This window comes from Gadus morhua, chromosome 7 (genome assembly GCF_902167405.1).
Source record: "Gadus morhua chromosome 7, gadMor3.0, whole genome shotgun sequence".
In the NCBI taxonomy this organism is placed as follows: domain Eukaryota; kingdom Metazoa; phylum Chordata; class Actinopteri; order Gadiformes; family Gadidae; genus Gadus; species Gadus morhua.
In genome coordinates this window covers 1,555,410-1,582,480 of record NC_044054.1, presented here as the reverse complement: position 1 = coordinate 1,582,480, position 27,071 = coordinate 1,555,410, and the positions used below count along the sequence as shown (strand labels likewise).

Sequence of the window (27,071 nt, the reverse complement as noted above, 5' to 3'; positions counted from 1 at the left end):
TTGAGAAAGCGCCGTCAATCCCAATTCCAGGATCCCCAGGAGCGCTACAGAAATCTGTACATGGCCATCCTTGACAATCTGATGGAGCAGATTCCTCGGCGTTTTTCAAATTTGGAAAGTTTGCGCTTCTTAGAATTAGTCAATCCAGGGAAGTTTGATGAAATGAGAGAAGTGTTTCCAGAGGAGGCATTCCAGAGTGTCCTGGAAAGTTATGGCCAATACTTTGATTTTGGGAGACTGAGGTCTGAACTTCAAGTCCTGTATTCAAATCAGGACTTGCAGGGTAACAGGGGAAAGCTGTGTGATTTCTTGCTTTTTCTAAAAGACATGGAGTTGGACAGTGCAATGCCTCAGTTGTACAAACTGTTGTCATTAGTGGCAACAATTGGAGTTACATCTGCGGGTGTAGAAAGGAGCTTCTCCTGTTTAAAAAGGCTTAAATCTTACACCCGCAACACAATGGGCCAAGGCCGTCTAAGCAGCCTAGCTCTGCTGGCCATTGAGAGGACAATGGTCAAGTCCCTGGAAAAGACGCCTACTTGGTACGACAGGGTCACAGACCATTTTCTTGAAAAGGAACGGAGGGCCGAATTGAGGTATAAATAAATTGACAACTATTTTGATGTAGGCCAAAAATGAGCTTCCCCTCTTTAAAAGACCAGCAGCCGCCACTGGTCCCGGGGGGCAGCTCAGTTCTGTGCACACACACACACTGCAACATGTTTGCACACATATTACAACATGTTCGCATGCACGCACAAGAACGCACACACACACACACACACACGGACACGAATGCATGCACACGAATGCACACACACACACACACACACACACACACACACACACAAACACACACACACATTACAACATGTTAGCGCACACACTAAAAAATGCTTGAACAGACACAAATACACACACAAACACACTCACTCATTCACTCTAAAGCCTAGTCTTGACACACACTAAAGCCTACTCTGGACACACACACAAACACACACACACACTAAAGCCTACTTGACACACACATTCTCACACACAAACACACACATTCTCACACACACACACACACATTCTCACACACACACACACACACACACACACACACACACACACACACACACACACACACACACTCTCTAAAGCAGGGATGGGCAACTTTCATGATAAAGAGGGCCACATTTTTCATCATAACCATCGGAGGGCCACATGACTGCACACTTCAACTAAACGTGAGCTGAGAGAAGCTACACAATTTTGAATTTGGTAGATATGATTTCCTGTATTCTGGTGCATTTTGGGGATGGCCACTACCTAAATCATCCAGAATCATAACCTATGTACGGTATGTTAATTGAACCAACATACATTCATTTCATGTTTTCCATGCTCAAACAGCCACATGAATGGTCAGTATTTTTATCAGTGCAAAGGGCTCACATGCATCATCATTCAATGAAGTCAAAAAACTGAAAAACAGTGGCCCAACATTAAGTGCAACAACTCAATGAACTCAAACCCAACAAGCAGTTGTAGTAGTTGTAGTGGCGACTTAAGTGGATATCTTTAATGACTGATATCGCTTCCAAGCAAACTAGACGCATGGGTTTACCTTCGAATTCTATGAATTCTTCTCATCTTTTTTGACCGAGTTTTCTGTAACTCGAATTATTATTATTATTCTTTTATTTATTTTTTATTATGTGCGGGCCTGACTGAGTGAGGATGCGGGCCGCACTGAGTGAGGATGCGGGCCACATGCGGCCCGCGAGTTGCCCATCCCTGCTCTAAAGCCTACTCTCGACACACACACACACACACACACACACTGAAGCGTACCCCCCTAAAGGGATCCTGCTCATGCGTTACCCGGGGATGGAGGCAGCCTGGCGCTACTCGACCACTGTTACATGCAGCAGAGATGAAGTCTCCAGTAAGAAGCAGCCCTCCCCTGCGGTGAGTGTCCCCTGTCAGGGGCAGAAGGCCGCCCGCTGGGGGCCGGGCCGTGATCGGGGTGGCCTCGGACCTCAGAGGCAGTATTCGTATGGCCTGTTTCTTCAACGGCCGTGAAACGACTTCAGGTAAGGGCGCACACACACACACACACACGCTGTGTGTGTGCGTGCAGAAGCTGATTTCATACATCCCCCCCCCCCCCTTATGGGATGTTAAAGCGGCCTTTAAACGGAGCCGGAAACTAAAAGGCACACTCTTTAAATGTCTTACACACACAATCATAAACACATGCTCAAACGTACATGCATGCGCGCGCACGCACGCACGCACGCACGCACGCACACGCACACACACACACACACACACACACACACACACACAGAGTGATATGCGCACCAGATACTTTCTCGTGCAAACGAGATACTTTCTCGTGCGCACCAGATACTTCCTCGTGCTCACGAGAAACGTTTTGTTGTGATGTGAAACGTCCATGGGTGGGAGAACGCTACGTAGGGGGGGGGGGGGGGCGGAATTGAGCAGCTGATCGTGGTTTGTAGGCTCAGAGAGCAGCGGTCGGCTTTATAAAATAGCGCTCGCAAAGCAACATCAAAAAAATATATAATATACCGGTATGGCGATATTGTCTCAACTACAGTACATATCGCTTTTCAAAAATATACCGGTATAATTTTAAAACCGGTATATCGCCCAGCCCTAGTTGGAGGTCCTCCACATCCCCGCTGAGAAGAGGGAGACCCCCCCCCCACCCATCTACGAGGCTAGATACACGCACATGCCCCTTTCACACCGCCGCAAAATCGGAGCCGGTTCCGGGCCAGTTTGGAGCTAGGGCCAGTGTTTTGGTTTCACACCGCCAAAGAACCGGCTCCGGCCCCTAAAAACCGGTTCAACTCTGGCCCCACTTTTGAGCTGGGCTAGAACTAGAACCGCTTTTACGCCGGGGGCAGGGGGCGGAGTTATCCGTACCTTCATAAACACGAAGACCGGCATTTTTTAAAACCCCGAAGTAAACAATGGACGTGAATCCGTGTATTGTTCTTTTTAGTTTTTTCTGATTTTGTTTTAAATCGGAATATTCAAAGAACGAACCATACACGGATTGAATCGAAGACGAAATTGTTGTTGTTGTGTTTGAAACTGGCGCGAGGGTTCTTCAGCGCGCCTAACCTGACGCTTGATCATTGTGTGGTGGTTCAACCTTCAACGCGCCAACGCAGCTAGATGAGTCCATGTCCATGCACGTGAACGGAGCGTTCCCACTTCGTCATAACTATCAAACCAAACATCCTTCACATTCACCGAGCAAACATTATGAAAGTAAAATGCACATTTCTCGCTAAAAATGTTTCCATAAACGCATTTAATGGCGTAACTATGTTACTATTTCCACCCAGAATAAAGAAAGATGTCGGCCGTATGCTTCTGTCCAAGCTCACTAGCGGAGACGTTTGCAGTGACGTCATGACGTTGCTCACGCCGTCTCCATAGCTGTGTTCGAAATCGTTCCCTATCATGGATGTATTGCACTAAATAGGGTGCACGCCATTTTGTAGGGTGTTCGAATTCTCAGTGGTCCACTATATAGGGCACTATATAGTGGGCACTATATAGGGCACTATATAGTGGACTTAAAATAGGGTACATACGGGGTAAAATAGGGTACATATGATAGGGCACTATATAGGGCACTATATAGTGGACTTAAAATAGGGTACATACGATCTTCCCTACATGTTACTCCCGTATACCACAATGCAATGCGGTCGTGTTTTCCCGGAGGAGAAGAAGAAGCTGAATAACCGCGAAAACAAATACATTTAATGATGGAGTCTCCAGCTTTCGTTTAGAAATTTCAACAATTTATTTTGGATTTAACATAGAAAATGTAACATTCAAAATTAATTTAAAAAAAAATTATCAAGGAAATGTAGCATTCAACATCAATACAAGCTCCAGCTTTCGTCGTGAGTGCCCGGTTTGTTTACATGATGTGGGCGCATCTGTCTGCGTCACACAAATACCCGGCGCATTTACTGACGCAAATGACGTTTAGAAATGTTCAGCGTAGTGTCCGAATTCTCGTTCTCTATTCCCTATATAGTGCACTATATCATGTACACTATATAGGGAATAGGGAACGAGTGTATAGGGCACGATTTCGAACACAGCTCATGGCTGGCTCTGGCCGGTGTGAAACCAACTGGTTCTTAAAGGGCAACTTCACCCACTTCACATAAGCTTTGTATTTTTAGAACCCCCCGCATATTTTTGAATGGTCTAGCATCATTCCCTTATTTTCTGGAGAGACTGGAGAGATCCGTATCGATCTCCAACACTTCCTGTTTTCAATGACGCAATATGACGATTTTTGCGTACAAGAAAATAGGAAGTGTAAAGGTGCGGCCACACCAGACGCGTATCTCGCGTAATTTTTACGCGAGATACGCGCGTAAAATGTTGCTTGACCATTTTGTGTAAAAAATGGTCGCATACGCGCCATACGCGCCTACGTCACTCGCCTAGATGAGTCCATGTCCATGCAAGTGAACAGAGCGTTCCCTCTTCGTCATAACTATCAAACCAAACATCCTTCACATTCACCGAGCGAACATTACGAAAGTAAAATGCACATTTCTCGCTAAAAATGTTTCCATAAACGCATTTAATGGCGTAACTATGTTACTATTTCCACCCAGAATAAAGAAAGTTGTCGGCCGTGGCTGCGCTGGAGTCCGAGGTAGGAAACCCAAACGCCGCCGTGTTTGGGTGATAGAGTTTAGATCGGGTTAGATTAAATAATCTCGGATATAAATAACAATAATCGGGTTAAATAACTTCACATGGTGTGTCTGGTGTGTTTCCAGCATTTGTAGTGTTGATCAGCAGATATATAGTCCGCCAAGACGTTGAGGTTGCTTAGTAACCAGATACTCTGTCCATGCAAGTGAACGGAGCGTTCCCTCTTCGTCATAACTATCAAACCAAACATCCTTCACATTCACCGAGCGAACATTATGAAAGTAAAATGCACATTTCTCGCTAGAAATGTTTCCATAAAAGCATTTAATGGCGTAACTATGTTACTATTTCCACACAGAATAAAGAAAGATGTCGGCCGTATGCTTCTGTCCAAGCTCACTACTCTCTGCCAGTGACGTCGGGTCAAGCTCAACGCTGATTGGGCAACGCGGCTAATCGTCATGCGTATGAGCGTAAAAAGTTCAATTTTTTGAACTCTTGAAATGTATGCGATATACGCGCGTATAGCGCGTAAATATACGCGCCTCATACGCGGGTAAAATGTTGCTTATACGCGTGAAACGCGTAATACGCGCGTAAACCAATGGTTCCCTATGGAAAAAAATGGCGATTTTATACGCGAAGTACGCGAGATACGCGTCTGGTGTGGCCGCACCTTAAGAGGGGATTATTCTCGTAAGACTACAACCACCCACTGACGCTACAGACCTATTAGAGCAGTGCCAGTGGGTGGGCCTTTTTTCCCCTCGAAATAGGTCCGAAAAAGTCGGGCTGTCTTATATTCGGTGTCTAGTATTCAGAGCGCAGTTTCTCTTCTTCGCCTCTCCCTTTAAATGTCAATGCACATTTGCGGCCGCAGGTTGCGCCAGAAATTGGTTCCGGGAAGAAGTAGTCCAGCGTCCTTAACAACCAGCCCGTTACCTGTGTTTAAAGAAAGTGACTCAAAACTGGGTCAGGTCAATCAACAACAGCGGAGGAGCTATGATGCCAATTTTAAAATAATGGTCGTCAATAAGGCAGAGTCAAGTAACAACTGCCAAGCTGCCAAGAAGTTCGGGGTCACGGAGTGTAACGTAAGAAGATGGCGAGCACCAAAACAACGTCTCAAAGATGCCAACAGTCAGCGCAAATCCTACCGTGGTCCTCAAAGTGGTCGGTTTTTGAATACGTCAGAGAAAACGCGCTTTGGGAGGAGCAGGTGGAAGTGGAGCAGCTGGGGAGCGATGACAGCGAGAGCGAACACAGCAGGGCAGAGGACGTGTGTGAGAGATAGAGAGACATCGGAGGAGATCTTTGGCGAATTTTAGTGAAGTTTAGTTAAATATGTTGCCTTTATTTTCTGTTATTTAAAAATGTGCACAATGTTGCTTGATTATTGTTTGATATTAATTTTGAATCATACTGTACATATTTTGCCTTGAAAGTGCCGTGGCCTTTACTGGCATTATTATTATTGTCATTAATAAAACAAGTGCTTAATTCTCTGTGTTTTTAATATTGTTATTTTAAAATAAAATGAAGTTCTTTGTTCTGCAAATCTGGTCTGCAAATCTTTTTTTCTAAATGTTTGTGTTGAGAAACGGGGCGTCGTCTTATAATCAGGGTCGTCTTATATTCGGACCAATACGGTACTCTGACGATATCACAGATCTATGTTTCCAAGCTGCTAATTAAACTACGGCGGGTAAGCAAACAGAAGTTCCACAAATGTCCCTTTCTACTCACCCTGTTGTTCGCCGACTACCCGATTGCCGATGCAGAGGGAGTTGTACTCGAAGAAGTAGTTTCATAGTAAGATTTATCTGTGCAGTATCCATCTGTGCAATACATCCATCAACATCCACCAGAAAGTATACCTCCAACCTCCAACGCCCGTCGGATTAGAGCCTAAGGAACTCGGCTCTAATCCGAGTTCCTCACGGATGACTGAGCTTCTCACCCTATCCCGAGACGCCAGCCACCCTTCTGAGAAAACTCATCTCGGCCGCTTGTACTCGCGATCTCGTCCTTTCGGCCATCACCCAACCCTCATGACCATAGGTGAGCATAGGAACGAAGATCGACCGGTAGATCGAGAGCTTTGCCTTGTGGCTCAGCTCTCTTTTCGTAACAACGGTGCGGTAAAGCGAACGCAATACCGCCCCCGCTGCTCCGATTCTCCGGCCAATCTCACGTTCCATAGTACCCTCACTCGAGAACAAGACCCCGAGGTACTTGAACTCCTTCACTTGGGCTAAGGACTCATAAATAACGATAATCGGGTTAAATAACTTCACATGGTGTGTCTGGTGTGTTTCCAGCATTCGTAGTGTTGATCAGCAGAGAAATAGTCCGCCAAGACGTTGAGGTTGCTTAGCAACCAGAGACTCTGTCCATGCAAGTGAACGGAGCGTTCACTCTTCGTCATAACTATCAAACCAAACATCCTTCACATTCACCGAGCGAACATTATGAAAGTAAAATGCACATTTCTCGCTAAAAATGTTTCCATAAACGCATTTAATGGCGTAACTATTTTACTATTTCCACCCCCAGAATAAAGAAAGATGTCGGCCGTATGCTTCTATGCAACGGTCACTACTCTGTCGGTGATGTCGGGTCAAGCTCCACGCTGATTGGCTATCGTGGCTAAGCGTCACGCGTTGGAGCGTTGAAAGTTCTGAACTCCGGGCGTTGGTGCTTTACGGCACAGACCCCCAAACGCGGAACCGGCTCGATATAAACACAAGTAACTAAGGGATTGTTATATTCATCATAGATCAGCCGACTAAAAAGAGACAGAGAAACCCAATGTCGGAGGAACAGAAGAAGAGAAAAGGGAGACTGACCGACAGAGAGGCCAGACACGAGTAAACGTTGAGCAAGCTTTTCAGGAATAGCGTGAACTGAAAGAAAAAGAAGACTGCAAATCAGACGCCGACTCGGCCGTGTTGCTTTTGAAATTGAAAGTACCCTTGGGTGGCCTTTGTCTTCGTGGTATTCTTGATGTTGATAGTCTCTGTACAAATGTGTTTGCTCAACCATTTTGTTGTGAGCCCTGTAAAAATTGTTTTCTCGACCGTTTTGTTGTGAGCCCTGTATGTTTCTAGCTTGCTTGGTTGCAACCATATAAACACCTTTGTTTCCATGGGTGTTTTGCTGTTCGTCCGTCTCGTCCCCCAGATACAGACTGAATCCCCGAATCCAGGTTCTTGTTTATTTAGATTATTATGTTGGCCAAACCTCTTACACAGATTGTTCTGTTCAACCTAAGATATAACAATTATAATCTAGGATATACATTCTCCCCGTCAACTATAAAAAAGGATGGATTTATGTTTATTGCAATACAAATACACCTTTTTAAAAATGTATAACCTTGCCTACACTTTATGAACATCTACTTCGGACATGGCTCCACGCATTCGCCGGCTTCTTTGAAAACAAATGCACATGGCTCGCGTAGAAGTGCATGGGGAAGGGTCGTCAACGAGTTGTTACGACAGTGTTGTGAAATATCTACTACGAAGCTGTAGGGGGCGCTGTGTAGAGAAATGTGCGTGCCAAAACCAAGAAAACAGCCAAGAAATGCCCGAAGTTGCATAGTGGGCCTTTAATAGTGACATACAACAGATGGTGTACGTGTTTTCCTCTTATCTGCTTTATAAATTGTAAGGATTTCTCACAGGTGCCTGAGGAATTTGAACTTTGCCGGGTAAATGGACAGCGGGAGGTGGTGCCCCTCACACAGCAGTGCCCAATGGACATACATACCCACCAGGCACTGCAACGGTCCAATTTATATCTTCGGCCAAAGGTCAGCTAATATGTTTACATTTTGTATTATGTAATGTAATATGTCGTGCTATAAATTAATGCTGTTCATTTCCTTTAGAATTCCACCAGTGAGGAACTCACAATGAGGCAAGTGTTTTTTTCTTGTTGTGGCCTACTTCACATTGTTTAAGTTGTCCCGTTTGTCTCTGGTAATAAGGTTATATTCTGACTCATGACTAATTGCTCTACAGCAACCCCACCACCACAGAAAACGTTGTGCCACCCGGACCTATAACAAAGTAAGGGGTATTTGTGGAACTATAACTTGCAACATGGGCAAGGCAATGTCTTGGAATTAATATCTAAAAGCAGAAATGTTATTTTTGGTTTCTTAGTCCTGCCCCTGAGGATGAATTATCCCCTGCCATCCCTGAGATCCAGCCTGGGGTATCAGTGAGGTAAATCACTTGTTTTTCAAGAAAGCCATCCTAGAGATAGCTATGGATTTGATTAATTTTATACTCGCTGACTGTGGGTTTTGAGTCTGTTACTGTTATATTTTTATTTTTTTTATTATTGTGTCATGCATTAGCGTGCCCAGCCCATAAGGGCTTATAAGACACCATTATAAAACATAGACCGACCTAAAACCAAAAGTAGATGCTAAACAATACTAACATTAACGATATAAACCATCCTCACGGTTCATGTTGGCTTTAGTAACAAAAGAGGCTAACGTATAAACATTGAAGGTAAACAAAGATTCCATCCTGATCATCATTACTCCAGAATATTTCAGGGTTTTGTACCAACAGTTCATTTACAAAAGGTACTCTTTAGTTCATCGTAGAAGGGACAGTATAAAAGAAAATGAGATTCATTGTCCACTTCTTGACAATCACAAATTTCACAAAGTCTGTTCCTCTTGGATATTTTTAAATCTGCCAACCTCTATAACTTTACTTTTCCCCCTTCCATAGCAATGCATCTTCAGTCGGTGGAGAACATGAGGCTTTGCTAAGGCAAGTGATTGTAATTCCATTCTAACGTCTTGTAATGGCATACACATAAATGAAGCCTTGAGTCTTTGTGTTGGTTGTCATTATCATGGCTACATACTACACAGAAAGATACTTGATGATGTAAAGGGAAATGGGTAAAATTACTTTTTGGAGAATCCTACTTTTTGAGAATACCATTGTCCCAATCGGTCCCAAACTCCCCATTGCCACCACCTACAGTTATATTTCGTTTTTAGTATTGCTTTATTTACAGATATAACATGATGCACATAAAGTTACAATTTGTGTTTAATCCATAGCCTTCCAAAAATACATTGTGCTGTCTGATGCCTTGTGTTTTTTTCACCATGAGAACGTCCTTGACATTTGTCTATGCATGAATCATTTCCCTTATTTAGAGAGGATGTCATCACATTGACATCAGATGAGGAGGTGGAGGAAGTCCTGCTTGGATCCCCCAACAGGAGTGATCCTGATGTAAGCACATAAACCTGCATGTTGTCTTATTTTACAATGTCAAATATTTTGTTGTGTTAATATACAATGTGAAATGTTTTTTTGTCGTGTTAATATACTATGCTGTAAAATTGTTATTTCTTGTGAAACTTAAAATGCTTGATTCCATTATAGGACAATGTGGACATCAAGGCGATTCTCAACTCATTTAGACAGGACAACTTGGAGACAGGCAGCACCTTCACTGTGATTGCCAGGAGGAGATTTGTCCTGAGAAGTGCCTGTGCTGCACTCTCCAAGACGTACTTTGGCTGGCACAAAGAGCCCTCAGTTGAATTTGTCTCTGAGATGGCAGCCGACTACGGCGGGCCTAGGAGGGAGTTTTTTAGGTGAGCAATAACTATTGATTTTACCATGTGCCTTGGTTAGTTTCCTGAATCCTGTTCCTTGTCATTTGGTCATTTTGCATGTTTGTCACAATCTGTTCCTGTCAAGTTTTGTCTGGATTCACAAGCTAAATTTGACCTGTACTTGGTTCCTATCTGCCAGATCGTGTCAATCACCTTATCATGTATGCTATTCGAAACAAATTTCCCTTAACATTTTGTGACATGTTGCTGATGCTCGAGGTCCAGAGCTCCCTGGGGATCTTTGAGGGAAGGCCTGGAGAGCTTCTTTTTTTTTTCATACGATCTGCAAGCCCTGGACCAGAATAAGTTCTATACAGCGGGAAAACTTACGGCCTGGTCCATTATCCACAATGGACCAGGCCTCCGTTGTCTCAATAATTCCCTGTTTGCACTCATGTGCAACCAGATGGTGGACCTCACAAATTTGGACCTTGGGCTTCTCCCAATTGAGAGTGATGACCAGAGCAAGATAGACCAGGTAACACTAAGAGTACTACTTCAGGTGTGTTACAACCTCTAAAAACAAAGTGCAATGCCGTTTATGTATGACTCTTAGCATTTATTAAGTATGCACATTTAAAATTATAGTGCTACATGAAAATACAAGAAGATAACCAAATAATCTGGAATTCACAATGCTCACCCATAATGTCAATCTCACTTTGTAAAGATTAAGACCTGCAGCACAGAGGAGGACCTGGAGACCGTAAAACAGGTGTGTGGGGACTGGATTGCTGGCTGTGGTGTACCAACAGTCTACACGGCCAACCTCCAGGATCTCCCACGAGTCCTTAACCGAGTTGTGGCGCATTTCATTTTTCATCGGTAAGATAGTTTTACTTTGTGCAAAATTATAGACCTTTTTCAATATTGGGAGGTGATGGCCTGTATATACTGTACTTCCCTGAAAGGGTTTGTTGGTTTGGCCTGCATGTATTACTTCTATAACTTTGTTCAGGAAAATTGAAGTTTGTGTACATGAGTGTGTGAAACAAGTGTTATGAATAACTAATTTCCACAGAGAGCGAGACCCTGTCTTTGTATTTTCTAAGCCTTTTCAGTTCACTCTTGAGACCTCATGGAGTAATGTACAAACTGTAAATGCAAACTGTTTACAAATCAAAGTCGTTGTATTATTACTAGTGCTGTCAAGCGATTAAAATATTTAATCGCATTAATGTCATAGTTAACTCACAATTAATCGCAAATCTTTTTTCTATGCTAAATATCCCTTGATTTCTTTGTCCCATTAATTGTTCTCATTTTAATGCTCTTATCAACGTGGAGAAGTGCATCGGCTTGCCTTGTGCAAATGTTTTTTTATTGATAACAACATTGGCATATACTGATCAAAACAGGACGATACAAAAAAAAAAAAAGCCTATAGTGCAATTAAACGATGAACATACAAACATACTGCCTTGAACATAGCAGCCAAAAATAAAAAATAAATAATAATTATTAAAATAATAATTTGCGTTAATCGCGCGATAAAAAAATTAACGCTGTTAAACACGTTTAACTGACAGCACTAATAATTACATGACCTGGCATGATTCGAAAATTAACTGGCTAACCATTTATTCAACAGAGTCGCAAGCATGATCCAGCAATTTACTGCTGGCATGAATTCTTGTGGCCGATTCTGGGACCTGGTCAAGTCCTACTGGAGGCAGTTTGTTCCGGTCTTCACCCACACTGGGGAAAAACTCACCCGGCACAAACTGCTGTCGCTTTTTATCAAAGCAAGGAGCGAGGAAGGAAGCAACAGGTGGGAGATGGAGGAAAGCACCCTCTACCTATTTGAGGACTGGCTGTTGGCCATTGAAGGTGCGTGGTATTGTAAAATTCTGAATTACTTTTTGGCATTGTAATTCATCATTCCATTGACAGACTATGCCTATTAGTCTGGGTCTGATGCTTTCCTGACTTTGATCTTGACTCTTCTTGACAATTTGCGTTTAAATGAGGAGAGGATTAGTTGCCAGAGGTTTGTAATAGTAGTAATTAGTCTTTGAGGAGGAGCGTGATGGTCTGTTTCAAACTAGCTCTTGGCTGCCTTCATCATCCTATAGAGCTGTAAATACATTTGTGTATAGATTGTTGGCTCCTGCATCATGTTTGAATTTCATATCAAGGTCCAATTATGTCTTGCTTGAGGAATTCTACATAATATACATATCTAACAATCGTAATATGAATGCAACATGGTTTAATGTGGCCTGATTTACTCATACATTATAGAGACTTAAGATCCTAATCTAAGATGACTTTGTTTAATTACTTTAAACTGATATCTCCAGAGGGTGTTGTGGATTTCAAATTTGAAGAACTGCTGATTTTCCTCACCGGAGCAGACTGCCTCCCCCCGCTTGGATTTCCAGACCGTTGCTCGATCAATTTTTATGATCAGGAGCCAGGTGTAAAACGCATCCCCTTTGCCTCCACCTGCAGCCTCTCTGTTTCTCCCCAGGGGTATGGAATGCGAAACGGAGTTCCGGGATTTAATGTGTCTTGCACTGAGGGGGTCATTGGGTTTTGGGAAAATTTAGCTTTTTAGTTTCGTCTTTTTGTCTGTTTTTGTTCTTTAAAAACAAAAAGAATATGTTTATTTAAAAATAATAATATATATTTGCTCACCCTTTTTCCTTGTTCTTTCATGGGTAGTGGCTTAGTTTCTACATTGTGTTCATAAGTTATTGTGTCTTACTTTTAGCTAGTAGTTTCTCATGTGTTTCTATGTTTGTTCTTCCTGTCATTTTCTTTGATAACCATGTGTTTGTTTACCTTGTTTTCATTCCCCTTGTGTTTAGTTCCTGGTTTCATATATAAATTATTTTATAAATCAGTTTGTCATGTTGTCCCAATTTGTCTATTACAATGGCTAAAACATTCTTAAAAAGGTAATGAAGGTGCCTGGCAGCACACTGCCCAAGTAAATAATATTAGAACTACCCTTGCAGACCAACTCCATTCTTCTATCAGTGCATTAATGTTTGATACTGTTCATGGAACTAACATGATCAAAATGTGAGGGAGTTGACCATGTTGATGTTCGAAGGCAATAAGAGGCTGGGGAACATAGGATCTTTTTTTTTTTTAAAAAAGGGTCCCATGTTCCCCGCATTTCCCAAAAAGGGTCCTATGTTCTAATGTTCCCCGATATGTATGTTCCCCGGTCTGTTACTTTTTCCAACATTACTGCCAAATTCCGGCGGAGATAACCATCATTGCATGTCTAGCTTTTGTGGAAGAGGGAGGGACGTTGGGGAACCCGACGCATTCTATTCATAATATTGTAAGGAACACGGAAGAGGCAGTGAATGAAGTATTGATTAGACAGATTTATTACAGGCCTACCTATCAAACCGTTGGAACACACAAGACCGGAAACCATAGCAACGCAGGTAAACAAACTCCGAGAAGCCCAATCCCTACGAGAGCTCCCCGCGCTACGGCCATCCGGAGGCGAGATTATAATAGCATATTAAATTGAACGCTGGTCGGCTGTCATCACGCGAATGCCGCGTCAGAGTTTAAATAATTGTAAAGATTGAGAGATTGCGGGGAACATAGGACCCTTTTCCCAGAAAAGGGTCCTCCGCCACAGTGGGGAGCATAGGACCCTTTCTCAGAAAAAGGGTCCTATGCTCCCCGGTATATATTGCTACAGGGGAACATAGGACTCTTTTTTGAAAAAACGGGGAACATAGGACCCGGGGAACGTAGGGATGACCCCCTATGGTGCTAGACGGCCCTAATAGTCTGATTTACATTAATAAACAATGCAGGGGGGGGCAGACACTTATTGGAATTCAATTTACACATGTAAAGTAGGAGGTGTTATTCTGATGACCATCGAAAGGGCGTTACCTGCTCGGCCAATTATATAGAGTAGCATTTTTGGGGTATCCCCCACAACAGTTCAGTGAAGGACTACCGCTGGAGACACCCACAACAGATAATTATGGCTCGGAGAACGTTGCTCTTGCGTTGCAGGAATATTCTCAACGACTCCATTCGACGTCTCCTGATGGACGGGCCTCATGTAGGCGAACATCAATCAGCATTACGCAGGTATTTTTTCTCAGATCTTTCATATTGTTGGCTGACATCTTCCTATTTGACCCCTGAGGTGCGGAGAACTTACTGTCGATTTAGGAAATTAGAGTGATGCCGTTCTGCGTAGTAAGAAGTCGTTTAAGTTATCTAGGGGGGGGGGGGGGGGGCATTGCAGGCAGTGTATTCCAGATATTGTCCGATCCACATTGCTCTCTTTTGGGGAAATCGTTCCGCCTTTTCCTTTGATGCGTTTCAGTAATATCTCCTTAAATATGGACTCATTGCAAAACAAATCGAGCTGTAGAAACGCTGTAGTAGGCCTACATATTGAAGGTGCTGGTTCTCCACCGTCTCTCCACTGCGCAAGATGGATGCCTTCAGGCATCCATCTTGCGTGCTGTATGCAAACGTTTAGTCGAGGTGAGATGGCAGTTGTTAAACGTTTTAGATTTAGCAGAAATACTTTTTTAATGTAAATTTATCAAGGGGCTGTATTTAAAAAATAATCTGGCTGGTGGTCATGGTCAAGTCAACCTAACTTTTGCTTTATTTTCCAAGGTTGGAGATAATGCAGAGGAGCCTGCAGTGGGCAAGGGGAAATTTGATTAATGTCCAAGATGCTGACCAAATTCTCAGCGACCTAACAGAATTGTTAGAAGAAATCAGAATGGCTGGTAATCAAGGAGGGCAAGGTATTATATCATTTGTCTTACATGATTGTAACACATGAACCGTGAACAGTTTATCTATTTTTGCTCCTCCTGATAATGACCTAGGATATGTTAAATGAAACATGGGAAAACCCAAGACCAAAACACACTGACCTCAAAAATATCCTGTAACAAATTACAAAAGCAATGAGCAACGATGAGCAACGAGCAAGGATTGTTAGGTTGATTATTGTAGGCCTATGTACTTAGGAAATCGTGGAGATATACGTATTGTATATAAAATATTCTCTTATCCCAAATAGGGATAAGACTAATTTTCCTGTTTTTGCAGTTGGTTCTGGTTACCACGCCCAGTTGGTTCGGGGAGGAAGGAGAGGAGCACCTAGTTTTTCCATCACTCGGCAACAGCTGTTGTTTCTGAGGTCTTGTGGCTTCAACATACCTCGGATGGCTGGTGTTCTTAATGTGTCTGAACGTACTGTTCAACGACGTTTGAGGCAAGTGGCTAAATCATGTTTAATTTGTTTTTGCTCTGTCATTATGTGATAGAGCTTTCCATCAATGCATTATAATTTGTATATGTATCATACATATTCCCACACAGACATACACACTATAAAACAATCAATATTGATTGATAATGTGCTAAACATATTTTTTTTCCTTCTAATATAAGGTGACCAGATTTCTGAACTGAAAATCGGGGACATTTTCAATGCGGCGGTGAAAAATCCTTACATATTATCATTATGAAATAAAAAATGGGGACAAGTACTTTTTCATTTATTTTAACCAGCTTAGTGGGCGAAAAGTTAGGAAAATTCTGTGGGCCAGTGACTGACAGGGGCCCTGAAAAAATATTAGAACATTAGTTATGTTAATAAAAAAACATCATTAATGGATTTTAATGGAAAATCAAATTTATAATTAAACAAACACTATCAGTATGCAGAATGTTTCCTTCATGTCTTCACAGTGTTATATTATCACAACTCAATGTCATATTGTAAAGTTAGTATCGGACAATAAGATAATTGAAGCCTTCACAGGTAGAGGTGTGGTTACAGAAACTGCACATGGTTGGCGTTGCCTGTGTGTGTGTGATGGTGGGACCCAGTGTGATATCTTTTAATGGGGCCCAACATCCCTGGTGGCGCCCCTGCAAAAGGTTAATACATCAAAATATCAGCACCCACAAATATCATGTATCAGTAGTGCACAGCAGTGTCAAAAACACAAATATAGAATAATACATGAGAAAAAAATCTCTCTTCCAAAGTTAAGTGTCATGTGCAAAGACAGCTGCCAGACCAGTAGCTAGTAAATATCATCAAGATGTAATTAGTAATAATTACCAAGTCAAAACATATAAAAAGATGTAATACTCTCGTCTGTTCTCTTCTCCTTCAATGCTTTTCTTTTCTTCACCCTTCTTTCTTCTCTCCTTAGCTTCCCTCTGTTGTTTACTTCTATATTTCTGCCTTTCCATACTATTCTCCTGCTCTTTTCATCTTCTCTCCTTCACTCTGTTGATTACTTATTTATTTATTATCCCTTTACTAAAAACATTGACATAAAACAGTGACTCAGGGCATCAGCTAATCAAATGGTCTGCATTTATAACTACTACAGTCATTGGTTACCCACACAGCCCGACAAAAAAAACAGCAGCCTAACACACACAACTATCAACCATTGACTGATTATTAATTAATTTATTATTAATAAATAATGTCATCATTATTATTATTTTAACAGTCTCAGGTCCCTATGCCTACAGGAAAATCATATGCTACCAAAGCAGTCTTCCACCTCCCCCTCTTCCAAAACAGAGCCACATACAATGTCATCACCTGGTAATCTCATGCTAACATTAACATTACAGCTTCACTAATGACCGATATGAAAACATTGTCACGTTCACTGACTTTTATAACGTTACGTTAGGTCTTCAGTTCAGATAAACAATCATACTTATTTTAACGTTACCACTTCTCACACACACACACACACACACACACACACACACACACACACACACACACACACACACACACACACACACACACACACACACACACACACACACACACACACACACACTACTGTCTACTGCCAATTCACACAAAATAAATAAGTTCATACACAACATACCATTTATGAGACCGCTGATCTTCTCTTTTTCCTTTTTGCCGCCTCTAGATTGTTGTTGTTGATGCTGCTGCGTCTGGTCGTACGTCCTGATAACGTCTGTACGTCATACGACGTCTTCTCTGGTGCTGCGTTAAATTACTACCGTAATAACTGGTGTTTGAGTCTGCGCGCATTTTCCCCCCATTCACCGTCAAAATCGGGGACATTTCCGGGGACAGCTTTGACCGGGGACAGATCACCGAAAACGGGGACTGTCCCCGGAAATCGGGGACGTCTGGTCACCTTATTCTAATAACAGAGTGTTAAACCTGCGCCAGACATTTTCAACTATGACCGAATCGGATCTGGATGACCTAGTCACGGAGCTGGTTTCTGGCAATGACTTGGTGGGTCCTGAGTCAGTACGAGCAGCGCTGCGTGCAAGGGGACTCCGTGTCCAACGTAGAAGGGTGCGAGAAAGTATGCTGCGCACAAACCCTGGGGCAGCTGCACTTAGATCCTTACTGCAGAGACCAGAGAGACGGACCTACCAAGTACAAGGTCCTAACTCTTTGTGGCACATTGATGGTAACCACAAGTTGATAAGGTATTTACCATTTCTAAACTCGGTTATTACATCAGATATTTGCACTTGCAATATTTTATGTCAGTGGCTGCGTTGTCATTTATATTAAGTATGTTTTTGTAGGTGAAGGATGGTCATCCATGGAGGGATAGATGGCTACAGTCGCTTGGTTGTTTTCCTCCGTGCCTCCTCCAACAACCGCAGCAGCACAGTGTTGGAAAGCTTTGTCAATGCTGTGGATCGCTATGGTGTGCCCTCCAGGGTCAGGACTGACAAAGGAGGAGAAAACAGTTCTGTGTGCCTCATGATGAACCTCTTCCGAGGTTTTAGACGAGGCAGCGCCATTTAAGGGAGGAGCGTACACAACCAACGCATAGAGAGGCTCTGGGGGGATCTCTGGCGTGGACTCACAAACGTGTACCACAGCCTATTTCACTTTTTGGAGAGTGAGGGCATAATTAACCCTGACAGTGATATGCATCTCTGGGCTCTCCATTATGTGTATCTTCCAAGGCTGAACAGAGATTTAGCCGACTTTGTCCATCAGTGGAATCACCATGGGCTAAGGACGGAAGGTCACATGAGTCCATTGCAGATCTTTGTTCAAGGGTGTCTCCAGCAGCAGGGAAGAAGTTCATCTGCCATGCAGTACATTTTTGGAGGAACTGCTGCTGGCCTTGCCCCTCCTCATGCTGCTGGCCTTGCCCCTCCTCATGCTGCTGGCCATGCCCCTCCTCATGCTGCTGGCCTTGCCCCTCCTCATGCTGCTGGCCTTGCCCCTCCTCATGCTGCTGGCCTTGCCCCTCCTGCTGCGGCAACTGATGAAGAAGTTGCATTGCTAGTAGACTGGCAAGAGAAGGTAACTGTGCCTCATATAGACTATCCTTTAGAAGAAGCAGTGATGGAGCACATTCAGGCACAGTTTGACCCTCTCAGTGGCCCCAGGGGAGAACATGGAATGCTAATAATCCGTGGCCTGATATCCTTTATAGACTCCTTGTGATAGAAGAAAGACTTGCTCCTTAACCACAAGGACCATATAAATAAAAATGGAATCAAATGAAAGCTTCTGAATTAATATTTTTTTGTACAGTTTAAGAGAAAACAACTAGAACATAAAAAAATAAATCTTTACCTAAAGAGAACCAGTTTTCAAAGTGAATATCAGCTTGGAAACATAACATAGTAGGCCTATACCAAAACCTCTATCAATCAGTATCCCTATCTATGGGAATGAGTCACACCAAGTTTAAAGCTTGTAGGGAGAGAGTGCAATGTGGCAGAAGTTAAAGTAATGTGCGTTAATTTAGAACTCTAGGTGGTGGTCTATGGTGCTATTTCACTTCATTAATGTACCGAGTTTTAACACAAATCATATTTAATTGACATATCACTATAGTTAATAATTAAATCTTAATATATATGCTTTCTAACTTCTTAGGGGTTAGGGGCTAACGAGTCAGTTGTAACAGCAATGTAGTAGTCGTATGGCAAAGGTAGGTTTTTCCCTATCCAAGCAGTGGCACGCCAACCAGCAAACATTTCCTCGACCTGCGTCGAGGTGTATAAGTCAAGTAGATGTCGAGTCACAACCTGACTTTATTTCGAGCATTTGACGACATGAAAACATAATTTTGGAATTGGAGTGTTGAAACTGAATAGACACTGCCAGCAAGCATTTCTGCATTTAACAAGTCTAATATACGCCGGGTCACAACGTTACTTTATTTCAACCATTTGTCGGCCTGAAAACATATAGGCCTAGGGAAATGGTGATTCAGAGGACAGCTTGTTTGACACTTTTGTAACTGTGGCTCCCTCTCACTCCTTTCCACTGTGTATTTATATCTATTGAACGAGAGGATGTAACGATAACTCCACGAAAATAAAGGCTCGATGGCTATAATAATTTAAATATAATTAACTTATAAAGCGTGTTACAAGACACCAAGATGATCTGGCTGGCTGACTAAAAAGGCACTGTCTTTAGAACTTATAACACAGGTCTGGCTTGCCGACGAAAAAGCATTGCGATCATAAAAGCGTGACCATCTGACAAAAGCAGAAATATGGTAATAAATGGATTCGATCCGACAACCTCCTGCCTACAGGTCAAGCGTCTCTATCAAATGGGCCACGGGAACCACAGTTACAATTGCATTTACTAATATATATATCTAAATGACGCTTCAACTAACGCCAAATGAGAGGAGAAATTCTCAAAGCAGATCTGTGCTGAACTGATTTGGTCTGCTTGTCTTGGTCAGCGATTGGGCGCAAACACTTCAAATGCATTGGCTGAGAGAAAAGAAGGGCGGAGAATATTAGCATACTAGAGGAACGCCGTATTTTACGCGCGTTTTGATGTTCAAAACGCGCGTATTTTACGCGCGCTCTTGAAAGGCTCATTTGCGGGCGTAAAAAGCGGCGCTTTTTTGCGCATGACGCGTTTTTCTGCATTTGACGGCGTATTTTACGGCGTAATGAAGGTGATACGCGTCTAAATGATGCCGCTTTCTGGCGGGGATGGCTTGCCATACGTTCTCGCGTTATCCAACGCGAGTAACGCGGTTGGTGTGGCCGTACCTTATCAGTGAAATTACTTTAATTCTCAAATGTTTTGATGTTGTACGAAGCAAACATCACATCATCAACATTTCATTCACCAATAGGTGTCCCTAGCGTACTCATTTGAAGCTTCGAGGTCGAACCACTTTGATGGTTCATCTGGCTGCGAGGCTTTGACGTTTCATGAGGCATCATCTCGGCACCACTAACTATATGTGCTGAGCTCACGTTGTCGTAGCTCATTTTCTCATGGGCGGTCGGGACAAAATCTCTGGGCGGGCAAAGTAGAGAAAGGGGAGGTAATCTCTCCCTGTATTTTTCTTATTCTTTTTTATTTAACATGTTTATAGATAATAAAAACAAAAGAATGAGCGATAAAATGCAAGAAATGAAATAAAAACTAACAAATGAGATCCTCAGGATCCTTAGCTTAGGTAGCCTAATACAGTTCAAATATATATATTTTTTTTCATATTTCCTTTTTGAAGAGTTTTGTTAGATTTGATATAGTGGTACATTTTAACCCTTTGCATTGGTTCTTATTGGTAGTTGGTTGAAGGAACCACTAGGGGGCACACACACGTCTTGACAGAGGCATATGCAAACTTTCACAAAATGATTGGGCGTCATAGCAGTTATCCTATACGCTCATTATACAACAGTTAGGAACCAATCACTGGATTTAAGCCACCCGTTGTATAAAGGCCTAATAATAATCGTAGTTTACCATAAAATGTAGGGTTATATTCTTCCGTACTATTACCACAGTTATCTGTATTCACTGTCTAACCCCTACCTTCTCTTTGAATCACATGTATCTGTATTAACTGTCTACCCCTACCTACTGCTTCATCACATTTATCCTTATTCACCGTCTTATCCCTACCTACTGCTTCATCACACACTGTAAAAATGTTTTCGAGCTGTACTTCATCCAATTTATAATTGTCCTTCCATGCAGTTTAATATTATTTGTTTTACTTTTCCAATTAGTATTTTTTCATTTATTAAATTGTTTAAAATAAATATTTTTACATTAAATTTCGCAAAGAGCTCAAACCAAGACATTTCTGTTTTGACAAATGCATAATTTTAGGATTACGCATAGGTTCGCCGCACATGCGCATTCGCACATAAAACTAAACTTGAGCAGAGACCACGCGGCATCAACCGACCTGGACCTGTTCCTGCGCCAGAGAGAGACTGATAGCATCATATCCACATTTTACGGATTATATTCTGGTAAGTGAAAACAACAATAATCATATGCTGCTGTTTTTAATGCTGTTATTTCTCTGTTTGTCACTGGCTATTTCTCTGGTAGGTGCTAACTAAATGTAGCTTGCTAGCTAGCCTAGTGTAGCTAACGTGACCTCAACATTAATTAAAAGGTAATATAAGTGAAACTCATTTAATATGTGGTTTATTTGACATTGGTATGCGGTTTTATTGCAGTGTATTTCTAAATACTCTCACTCGTATACGATGTTTGTAAATCGGCACAGCACCATTTTGCGAACACACCAAGCGCGTACCTCGCGTACCATGTACGCGCGTAACGCAGCTAAAATGTTGCTTGACCATTTTGTGTCAAAAATGGTCAGATACGCGCGTAACGCGCGTAGATGAGACCCCCCCCCCCCAGCCTGTGGCTGCGCTGGATTTAGGAGTCCGAGGAAGGAACCCAAACGCCGCCGTGTTTGGGTGGATGATAGAGCTTGGATCGGGTTAGATTAAATAATCTCGGATATAAATAACAATAATCGGGTTAAATAACTTCACATGGTGTGTCTGGTGTGTTTCCAGCATTCGTAGTGTTGATCAGCAGAGAAATAGTCCGCCAAGACGTTGAGGTTGCTTAGCAATCAGAGACTCTGTCCATGCAAGTGAACGGAGCGTTCACTCTTCGTCATAACTATCAAACCAAACATCCTTCACATTCACCGAGCGAACCTTATGAAAGTAAAATGCACATTTCTCGCTAGAAATGTTTCCATAAACGCATTTAATGGCGTAAATATGTTACTATTTCCACCCAGAATAAAGAAAGTTGCCGGCCGTGGCTGCCATGGACATGGCTGCGCTGGAGTCCGAGGTAGGAAACCCAAACGCCGCCGTGTTTGGGTGATAGAGTTTAGATCGGGTTAGATTAAATAATCTCGGATATAAATAACAATAATCGTTTTAAATAACTTCACATGGTGTGTCTGGTGTGTTTCCAGCATTCGTAGTGTTGATCAGCAGATATATAGTCCGCCAAGACGTTGAGGTTGCTTAGTAACCAGAGACTCTGTCCATGCAAGTGAACGGAGCGTTCCCTCTTCGTCATAACTATCAAACCAAACATCCTTCACATTCACCGAGCGAACATTATGAAAGTAAAATGCACATTTCTCGCTAAAAATGTTCCCATAAAAGCATTTAATGGCGTAACTATGTTACTATTTCCACACAGAATAAAGAAAGATGTCGGCCGTATGCTTCTGTCCAAGCTCACTACTCTCTGCCAGTGACGTCGGGTCAAGCTCAACGCTGATTGCCTATTGCGGCGCGTATGAGCGTAAAAAGTTCAATTTTTTGAACTCCTCGTACGCGCGTATATATACGCGCCTCATACGCGCCTAACGCGAGTAAAATGTTGCTTATACGCGTGTAACGCGTGTACGCGTCTCATACGCGCGTAAACCAATGGTTCCCTATGGAAAAATTGCCGATTTTATACGCGTGATACGCGGGTAACGCTTTTGGTGTGGCCGTACCTAACAGTCACGAGAGTCAACATGGCTGCCAGCCGAGTAGTTTTTATGGTCGGCATTTGATAAGTAAGTACACAACATTGAAGTGTCGCTTTTATTATCTTTATCTTTCTTATCTAAGAAGTAGACGAAATGTTAGCAGAATGAAGAGGGACGTTTCATGTAGGGAGGCCGGAGGGCTGTGTGTGTGTGTGTGTGTGTGTGTGTGTGTGTGTGTGTGTGTGTGTGTGTGTGTGTGTGTGTGTGTGTGTGTGTGTGTGTGTGTGTGTGTGTGTGTGTGTGTGCGCGTGTGTCGGCATCGGGAGAAATCCCGCTGTGTGCGTTGGGCTGCAGCCCCGCCCCCCCCCCCCCCCCCCCCCCCCTCTTAAACAGTTCAGTGACAACGCAGTAACAGAATCTGGATTCACATTTGATCTGAGGGGTATTCCATCAACCAAGCTAAACGCAAAGCCGGGCTTATTTTGCTTAGGCTGGCTTCTTTCAGCTAGAGTTGCGTTCCATCAGTATGACTTAAGGGAATTTCCGCTAAGTAACCATGGCAATTTATCCGACCAAACTAACCTGGTCGGGAGCAGGTTAACTGTCAGGCTAACTTGAGCGGTGTTTCAGAGAAATCCATCTGTCAGCAACAATTGTAGGCTACCATCAGAAGGTTCCGCCAAAACTAGTCCTCACAATTTTGTCATAGATGTACATATATAAAGTACAAACAGCGTATATTTTCACTAAGGGTCTAATGATGCAAATTAAATAATTCAATTAATTGCTATATCTATTATAACTGTGGCTATTTTCACAACACATTTTCACACAAATGTATGTATTATCGCGTGATCACTAATCAGCTGCTGGGTGAATGGTCTAGCAGCACTGCGAGTGATATGCGCGACCCGAGTTCGCGTCCAGACTAATGCTAGTATTCTTGGCGTTGGCTTCATTTTGTAATAACCTTTATTAATTGTATTAATTCCCTAATTAAGAATATTCAAAGAAATGGAAAATAATTGGCATGAAAAGTTATTTGATTTCTCTAGTAATCCTTCCTATATTACTATTACTTGCGTGGGGATAGAACCCCGGACGACCGGGTGCAAGTCCGACACGTTAACTCGAGACTATCTACCTGCTTTAAAATCCATGGTCAATATTATATTAAAATATGTTACGCTTAATACTACTCATGCATTCAACAGATCGCCGATTTTTGTGTCAGGCAGCCTCTCTGTTTCTATTATTGGTTACGGTGTTCCCTTTTTGAGTTATTATATGCGTGTACTCCTCATAGACCTCCACAAGTATGGCAAGCCGAGTGTGCCACAATTCGACTTCAATAAAACGCGTTCTGAAACGCCAGCACGCGCGCCAGAACGCGTTCCGGTTTTCCAGAACGCGTTTCATTGAAGTCGAATTGTGGCACACTCTGCTTGCCATACTATGGCAAGCCGCTGGAAAAGATCCCGCTCGGTCCTTTTCGGACATTTTCGGACATTTGATCGATGATTCGACATTCACGGTTTATTCAACGCTGGTTACATATCTCGTGAACGCGCGTAATCCAGGATAACGTTAGCCTGGCTTGAACTAACCTGAGCAAGGCGCGGCTGAACTGCGTTGATGGAACGGCTTTAGCCTCAAGTGGAAGTTGGCGCTAGTTCTAACCAGGCTTAATCAACTAATAGCCGCTTTCGTTAGCTACTTTGATGGAATACCCCTCTGCACTGACTAGTTTGATAGTTTGATGGGAATTTCCTTCCACGTGAGTAACGTCAATACAGAACTCCATTGAAAAAAACGTCAAATTAACGCAACGATGATTGTGATGGATCGCCTGGTAACTGGTCATTTAAGTTACATTGTTACCAAAATGAGTCCACATTTAACTACAGAATATGTGCCGAATTACATTGAAGTGGCTAATGAATGTTATCTTTTCAATATTATCTATGTTGTTTATCCTAGACTCCTCTAAACAAGGCTTGTTGTAAATGGTGTATTTTTATAAGGGAGTTCTGCAGGCAGCTTGACAGAGTACAGTATCTCCACACACCTCCAGCATTTCAGAGCAGATGATACTGCTTATTGTTCCATGACTTTAAACATAATTTCATATACTTATTCATATGTTAATTCTTAAGATCTCTGTGGGTAGTTAATTATATTTTATTATACATTTATTTAGCAAATGTGTGTGTGTGTGTGTCAGTCATCATGGTCATTTAAGTTTTTTTTTTTTTTACTGAAATAAGTCCACATTTGCCTACAAAATAGGTGCCGAATTATAACAACAAAATGTTATTTTTTTATAAATATCATCCATGTTGCTTGTCCCTAAGACTACTCAAACAAGACCTGTTTTAAATTGTGTACTTTTATAAGGGAGTTCAGCATGAACCAGGCGGTTCAGTTTCTTTTCCAGGCTGTTCAGTTGCTTTTTAGCGCCTAGAGCAGAGAATACTGTTTTTGTTATTTTCATGATTTTGAAACCTAATTTTTCACAGACATTAATTAAAATAAACAGAGTTAAACTCAAGACAGGTGCCCAGGTAAAGCCTATGTATGAGAAACATTGCTAACGTTACCAGAGGGTTGTACTACGAACATAGATTAAACAGATAGTTAGGTAACTTCATCCTTAACACACACATACACGCACGTCTCTATATGGGTGTCCACACAGGTCTCCAACAGTACATTGTTTGCATTAAAGTTAAATCATAATCTGTCATTGATTTGAATATTTAAATTGGTTATGTTTACAAAGAATGAGATAATCAAACTGTCTTCCTCACTCACTCTAGCTAGGATATCATCGCATTCCTCTATCATCGGTGGAAAGATCTCTTCAGCCACGACCTTATCATCGCTGCTGTTAAGGTAGGACAGAGATAGAAGCAGAGAGACACAGACAAACGCCCTAGAACAGTTGTTTGGAGACTCTCACTTTTTACTGTTTGGGGGATGGGGGGTTCGCTTGTCCCTCAATTTTTTTTTCTTCTTTTGTTTCCTCAGGTATCTGATGAATGTGGAGGTGCAAGGACTGTGACTATTCATGTACCAGAAGATCTGAATTGCTTAAGCATTATAGACTAGATCATCAACATTATGGAAGGCACCATCCTTACCTCTGTCTATATGAAAACTGTCCATGTAGAAGCATCTTTCTACAAACCACTTTTCTCAGCAATCCTCAACAGAAGAGATCTCACATTTGAAGTGCCACGTTTGTGGGTACTCGCAACTTTCTACTGAAACTGACTTTTTTCACCACATTGGCCAACATTTGAAGAATAATGAATCAGTTCCTTGTATGTATGTTGATTGTTCATATCAAACCAACATATATGGAAGTTTTCACACTCACAAATGGAGAAAACACAAAGTGTGTACAGTTGGAGATTTAAAACCTGGAATAGTTCACAGGTCAATCGTCAATCCCTCTGCTTTAGATTCAAGTAACAGTGACACTGAGTTGAATGAAGATTTACTATTTGATGAACCAACTTTTGAAGAACCTAGAGATTTGACAAAAGATGTTGAGCTAAAATTAGCCTCAGTTTTACTGAAATTAGAACATAGTTACCTGGTGTCAAGTGCAGCTGTAAATTTACTCCTTGAGGAACTGCAATATCTCATTGGGACTGTTTCTGTGCCGGTCACCCAGAAGACTATCACTCAGTTTTTAGGGGCTCACAATTGTCAAGTAGATGGATCACTTGTCCAAGACTTAGCCACAGAAATCTGCACATCACATCCTATTCAACTCGCTATCGGAACACAAGGCCCATTGTCTACTGCATGGAAGCGCAACAAATATTATATTACTAAGTTTAGTGTAGTGGAACCAGTAGAATTTGTAATTGACCAAAAGAACAGAAGGTCTTTTCAATATATTCCTGTACTAAAAACGTTGCAGC

The 27,071-nt window shown here is 42.2% G+C and overlaps 1 long non-coding RNA gene across 1 annotated transcript; it reads left to right on the top strand.

The window, feature by feature from the left end:
- The first annotated feature begins 21,468 nt into the window (after positions 1–21,468).
- Positions 21,469–26,296, top strand: LOC115547776 (uncharacterized). Its single transcript, XR_003977417.1, has 3 exons — positions 21,469–21,643; positions 25,956–26,031; positions 26,167–26,296. It is a non-coding gene; the product is annotated as an uncharacterized LOC115547776 (long non-coding RNA).
- The last annotated feature ends 775 nt before the right edge of the window (positions 26,297–27,071 follow it).